Consider the following 7,160-nt stretch of genomic DNA (forward strand, 5'->3'; position numbering starts at 1 on the left):
GCACCCAGTACAGAAACCAAAATCATAGCCTGATGCCCCTGGATGCTAGCTGGCCACTGGCATGCAAATCGCCTTGGTCCCTCTGTGCTCCTTTAACTTTTCTTCTGCGAGAAAGGCAGGAGGGTTTCCCAGAGCCGCTGCTCCTGGTAACTGCAGGCAGCTGACGGTCTTGATGGTGACTGATTGGGGCCGGGAAGGAGGGAAAGGAGTTTGTGTTTCCTTAAAGGAGTAGGGCTCTGCAGACCGTAACCAACAAAATCCCGCGACTGCTGTTGCTAAGGCTGGAGAAGCAACATGGTGTCTCCAGCCTGCAGACTTCTTTGCTCCTTAGGTAAACAGTCCAGCAAGGCCCAGAGGCTGTGTACACGGACGCTCTCCTGTTGGCCCCGGCAGAGGCTTAGATCAATTAAGCGGGGCTAGCTGCACGTTCCCAGATTTCCTGTGGTTGTTTTCACCCGAAGTGTGGGGAGGACAGACTATTTATGGAGGAGCTCTGGGTATTAAAGCATTGTTGCGCAAATTCAAACAGCACAGGGGTTTGGCGGCTCATCTGGGCTAGCCGTAAGGAAGACAGATTATGGAAGTAAGCCAAAATTACATAGGGAGCGGGTTTGTTTTTTTTTTTTTTTTTTTTTTTAAAGAGTAAAAAAGCCAAGAACTGGCAAGTCAGCAATGCATAATTTATATCTTACAAATATCCAACTGTCACTTGTTTTTGTACTATTTATCCAGCCTGAATATTAAATATTCAGCTACACTTGGTTTTGCTCCTTGGGGGCACCTACTCCTAGGCAGGGCTATCTGGGGGAGGGGAAAACTCTCTCCTAAAGGCTGCTATTTTAGCTACGTGATTTTATGCAAACAAAATTCGCATTGAAATTCGTTCATTTTTTCTTTGCTCTTTTGGCATCTTATAATCCCAGCCACTGTCACTTTCCCTTCTCTCCTAAGATTATAAACACAAGTATTTACTTACAAATATTCTTCTCAAGTAGCACAGATTTGTACAAAAGATTTTCTTGGAGAATAACTGGAAATTCATTTTAGCAAATATAATAAAAGAAAAAAAAGAACCCAAACATGTGGAAATCATAAATGATTCCATTAATGCATGAGAAATGTTCTTCTGCTTAAAATAAGCACTGTTAAGACTACCAGCTACTTTTAGTAGCTGTTCAACTCACTTTGATATCACCAGGGAATATTCTAGGAGCTTTTACTATTATATTTCCATAAAATGATACATGAGGACCGCTATTTTCTTCACCACATTGGGAATAAAATGAAATACCATCCATCAGTTTCTGATGAGCTACTAAAGTCAGATGGAATCGTCAGGTAAATCCGGGGTTTTAAGACACTTTCAAAATGCCGCTTGTCTATTGGGTGAAAACCAGATTATGCATTTATGCTGTAAGAGTTATTTGTTTCTTGAGCTGAAGCCTAAGTGGACCAGGGCGGAATGACAAAATCCGGACCTCAGCTCATTAATAACTTTGAAGTCACGTAGAGTGCATGCGTGCGTGTGTTAGAATATGCATGCAGCAAATAAACATCTTCTTAGTAAAGATTTCTAACACTCATTCCACTTAGAGACATACAAACAGGAAGACTATAAGAAATATGATTCCATGATGCAAGCACACATTCCCGAGGAGCGTGTGCTGGCCTCCCGCACTGCACTACACGGGGACGTTTGCGGGTCTTGTGGACAAGCGGACCAGCATGGCTGACAGTTGCTGTGTTTGGCGCTCTGGCTGAGCTGCTGCACTTCGCTGAGCCTCCATTTCTTAGTCTGGGAAATGGGCATGAACAATTCCAATATAGCAAGGTTCTTTTGAAGAGCTAGGAAAAGGCATGCAAGGCCATTAGCACAGTGCCTGGAGCGTAAGGTACACACAGAGGAGGCCCTCGGTCTCTTCATCATTTCTAGGCACCATGGGAAGATGAGGAAAGCACTGGCACATCTCCAAATACCAGAGAGAGGTGCTGGAGATGAGACATGTTTCATAGCCATTCAAGGTGAACCATGCTACCTGGAGGAGGGGAGTTCTCAGCGCAGGATGAGAAAAGAAGCCACTGGGGATTCTCATCATGAGTCAGCAACAGCAATTCTGTTTTGGGGGCAGTGTGGGTGAGAGGGGTTGAGGAGGAGGAACAGGTGCAGAGACAGGCCCCCTGGGGTTCGCTGGTCACAGCAGGGGAGCACAGGACAGAGGGATGGCAGGTGATGAGGGTGTAGGGTGAACTCACTGGACCGAGCTCACTGGACTGAGAAAGGCCTTGCGTGCTCAGCTAAGTCTGGATTTTAGCCTGGGGTTGATAAGGGAAAGCCATGGAAGGAAACAGAGTAACAATGGTGAAACGTGTTTTCCAGGCTGAAGCCTTACAGATGGGAGTGAATGCTGGTGGGAAGACCTATAAGCCTAAGCATTGGGTTCTGTAGGCAGCCTGTGTCCCTTCCCAATGCCAGACACTGGCTTTGCTTCCTGCCATGCCTGTGTCCACTCAGGGTACTCAGAGACCTGTGGTGCTTGACATGTCACATGTAAAATACTGAAACTCACATACATACACACACACATGTAAAAACGTGTACTGTTCATGATTGCTACATCTGTATTAGACCCATTACAAAGGAAATCAAGGTTACAAAATTTTTTCTGCATCGGAATTAGTATCCATTTTAAAGAAAGCTAAAATCAGAAAATTAATTTTTTACCCTCCAAAATGCAGAGATGTCTTCATTTCTTCGACAACATGGGTTGGCGCAACTCCTCTGTGCTGGGCTCTGTGAGCCACACAAGCTCCTTACACTGAAAGAGCTGAAATTCTGTGGAAAAGGCTCAAGAATGCCCAGTGGGGTTCTAAGAACAGTTGATTGGGGTGCAATAAACAATGGACGACCTTGTGAATTAGTGAGCTGCCCCTCACAGTGCTGAGATGAAGTCGGCGAGTCGGGCATGCGGGAGAGGGAGACATTACTGCCCTGGGTAGGAGGCTGGAACAGACAACCCCTAAGATCCTCTTATTCTAACAAAGAGAATCAGGTCAGAACTCTATCAGTCTATTCAATAATAATATATATCACACGATATATACTTATTATAGGGCCACTGTGTGCAAGAGATACAAAGATAATATTTACTCATTAATTCAGCTAATGATTTTTGCATACCTACCACATGCCAGACAATTTTCTAAACACTGGGGATACTTCAGAGGAGACAATAAAGTCTGTCCTAACAAATCTTATAGGAAGTGACAGTAAGCAAAGAACAAAATGTCAGGTAGTGGCAGGGACTATGGATAAAACTAAAGCAGAGTAAGAGAGGTGATGGAGGTGGGGGTCATGGTTTGCTATTTTCTATCCAGTGGTCAGGAAAGGCCTTTCTTATGAGGTGACATATAAGCAGAGGTAAGAAGGAAATGTGGGAGTGAACCTTCCATGGGAAGAGCATTCCAGGAAGAAGGAAAGCAAATGCAAAGGCCCTGAGGCATGGTCATTGTGTTTAAGGAACAGCAAAGAGATCAGTGTGTCTGGAGTCACTGTGTAAGGGTGTTTAGGATGTGCCACATAGAACAGGGTATCACTCACATTGTAGACCTATGTTAACCTACACAAGCTTCTGGACTTTCTGGCCTGATTTCCCACACAGCAGGGGAAGGGTCTCTCCTACATAAACCGCACCAGCTTGCACAGCACAGACACGCGTGGCACAGCACTTGCCAGCGTGTCCACATGCCCACCTCTGTCCTGCTGTGCTGTGATCAGTCCCTGGGGTTGCTCTTTCACTGGCCTGCTGCTCCTGTAGGCCTGGTTCCGAATTTCTGGCCTCACTGGTCTCACCAGCACCTGACGTGGTTGCCATTCCTGGGGATGCACAGTGGGCTGCTGGTGTGGGCCCAGGGTTTCTGCACATATGGGAGCTAGGGCTCCTGCTGCCATGGCCACCCACGGTGAAGCTGTTCAGGGTCTGAAGCAATACATCAGCATGGAAACTACTCTTCCCTCAAACAGTTGTTAGCTTAGATGGGATGGGCCACCTCTCCAGATTGTCCCACCCTTTGTCCTCGTGCTCATCCTATGGCACTGTCCTTGTCTATTGCTCCTCCTAGATGGTTCATGTTTAAATGTCAAAGACATTCTCAAGTACCAAAATATTTCCGGTTTCAATTTTTGTTGTTTACATGTTTTATGTCTTCAGGGAAAATGCAGAGTAAATGAATTACAGCAGTCCCCCTTCTCTGGGGGGTTACATTCCAAGATGCCTGGTAGATGCCAGAAACTGAGGGGAGGGAAGAACCCTAGAGACACTCGGCTTTTTCCTATACATACGCACCTATGATAAAGTTTAACCAATAAGTTAGGCATAGTGAGATAAACAGTAGCTACTAATAAACAGAACAATGATACTGTAATAGATGTTGTGTGAAAGTGGTCTCTCTCTCTCTTGCCTTTCTGCTTCTTGTGATGATGTGAGATGATGAAATACCAACAGGAGGAGATGAAATGAGGGTGATGATCGGGACGCAGCACGGGGCTATGGTGACCTTCGGGTGGTAGGTCAGAAGGACAATCATCTGCTTCTGGACCAGGGTTGACTGTGGGTAACTAAGACCTCAGAAAGTAAAACCACAGATAACAGGGGACTACTGCAATTTCACAGTTTTCAGCTCAGAGATCCCTGGGCCACGAGGTCACACACCAGACCCCCGTCGAAACTGTACCATACGGAAACACACTGCATATTCTCAGCTCTCAGGAGAGACAATGTAGTACGGCAGATAGGGGATGGGTTTTCAAATCAGAGTTTCAATACCAGCTGGTCAGCTGCAAGATCTTCAGTGAAAACCTCTCTGTTCTTGGCATTCTTTCTTTGAAGCTTTTTTTCTGTCATGTAAGTGTAAGACTTCATAGAGTTGTTATGAAGATTAAATGAAAAACATGTCTAACAATGGCTAGCCCATAGTAGTTGTGAAAAAAAAAATGCAATTTCCAATTATTGGGTACCTCCCTTCCACATTCATTCCTCTGCAAGTGTTTATTGGACACATAGGATTATAGGAATTAACAAGGTGTGGAAGGAAGACATTGAACATACAAGTGTTGTAACAGAAAAAAGCAGGCTGCTAGGAAGCAAATACTCAGAGAGCTCACCCTGCCTGGGGCCTAAGGTGACAGCCTGTGTTCAGGTCAAGGAAACACTATTAGATTATTAACCTGATTTTTGTCAAGACCTGTCCCCCCTGTCTAACTGGACCTGGCTTTTCCAATCGTCAGACTTCATTGATCTTGCTCCTATCGAAATTCAAATAGTTGGTGAATTTTTGCTCCTTCTCTTCCCCCTCCCTGCACAGGATATAAAGAAGGAGCCTAGGAGAGTAGCAGAGCCGGGAGCGATACCAGGGAGTGCACTGTGTAATGCAGTTTGCACAGGAAGGAACCACACAGTGTTAATACAAGAACCACATGGAACCATAAACATTTACTCTTTGGCCTGACAACAGAGGAAAATGGACATAACAGAGTTCCAAAATTCATGGGAATTCTAAAGCATCAGTAGCCTTTAGAGACTGGATGAAATGGGAAGTGAATCCAAACAAACAGAGCTTTTAAATTATTCTGGTTCTAACATTAAAACCAGTAACAAAATCCTAATGCTTCCATGGAACTCAGCGAGGTTGCAGTAACACAGTGATACATTTCATAAATACTTGTTGACAGGATATTTCAGAATTTACCTCAAACCTGCTCAAGGCAAATAAAAGCCTTAAGATGTTTCATGATTAATATCAATGCTCAGTCTTGATTAGAAAGCCTTGTCTTCTTTCTCTCTCTCCCTTCTTTTACTTTTGTTTCGAAGCAGGATAGAAAAGGGAAATGGTCTTTTGTTTATTATGAATGTCTTATTTGTTATCAAAGGTATGCTTCTAAGCTCTTCTAAGCAGTAGGCTTAGAAAGCATAAAGAATGTAAAAATATTGCAAAAGAATTTAACACTTCATTAGCCTTATACTTCTGACATAAAATGACCTCCACCAGATAAGGTAATACCCTTCTAAGCACTCAATAGTTCTTATAGGTTTTGCTTTCTTGATAAAAAGATTAGATATAAGATTACAGTTTAAATGTTCTGGATTTCATACAGAGGCATGAAATATTTCCACAATACAAAATAACTTATCAGAAGGAATCAAACTGAAGCATAGGATTTAAGCTCTATTGTAAATAGAACTTTAAAAATCTGTATTTTCAGTGATATCTTTTGAAATCTAGAAATTGTTAGTTTTAAGGACGACCTTTCTTCTGGATACTTCCAGAAATTCACCGAGTTTAAAAAGAAGCAAAAGAACAATGACTGGACTCCAACATGTTCAGGGAATAGTACACTAGGTTATTCCTTACACTAGCTCATTTCATACAGCCCAAAAGGGTCATTTTATTAAAATGTCCCCCCTTTAAAACAGTCAACAAAACCAAAAGACAACTGACAGGATGGGAGAAGGTATTCACAAATGACATGTCAAATAAATGACATATCAGATAAAGGCTAATACCAAAAATCTATAAAGAATTTATCAAACTCAACACCTAAAAAAAAAAAGTAATTCAATCAAGAAATGGGCAGAGGACATGAACAAACATTTCTGCAAAGAAGACATCCAGATGGCAAACAGACACATGAAAAAGTGCTCAACATCACTCAGCATCAGGGAAATACAAATCAAAACCACAGTGAGACACCACCTCACACCAGTCAGAATGGCTAAAATCAACAAGTCAGGAAATGACAGATGTTGGCAAAGATGAGGAGAAAGGGGAACCCTCCTACACTGTTGGTGGGAATGCAAGCTGGTGCAGCCACTCTGGAAAACAGCATGGAGATTCCTCAAAAAGTTGAAAATAGAGCTACCCTACGACCCAGCAATTGCACTACTGGGCATTTACCCTAAAGATACATACGTAGTGATCCAAAGGGACACCTGCACCCCAATGTTTATAGCAGCAATGCCCACAATAGTCAAACTATGGAAAGAGTCTAGATGTTCATCAACAGATGAATTAATAAAGATGTGGTATATATATGTAATGGAATACAGTGCAGTCATCAAAAAAAAAAAAAAAAAAGAAATCTTGTCATTTTCAATGATGTGGAT

General features: G+C 43.0%; 1 protein-coding gene across 11 annotated transcripts in view; it reads right to left on the minus strand.

Annotated features, from left to right (window-relative positions):
- Positions 1-7,160, minus strand: part of FAM13A (family with sequence similarity 13 member A) — a 362,150-nt gene that overhangs the window by 35,243 nt on the left and 319,747 nt on the right. The window lies entirely within an intron of this gene.

This window comes from Mustela nigripes, chromosome 1 (assembly GCF_022355385.1).
Source record: "Mustela nigripes isolate SB6536 chromosome 1, MUSNIG.SB6536, whole genome shotgun sequence".
Classification (NCBI taxonomy): domain Eukaryota; kingdom Metazoa; phylum Chordata; class Mammalia; order Carnivora; family Mustelidae; genus Mustela; species Mustela nigripes.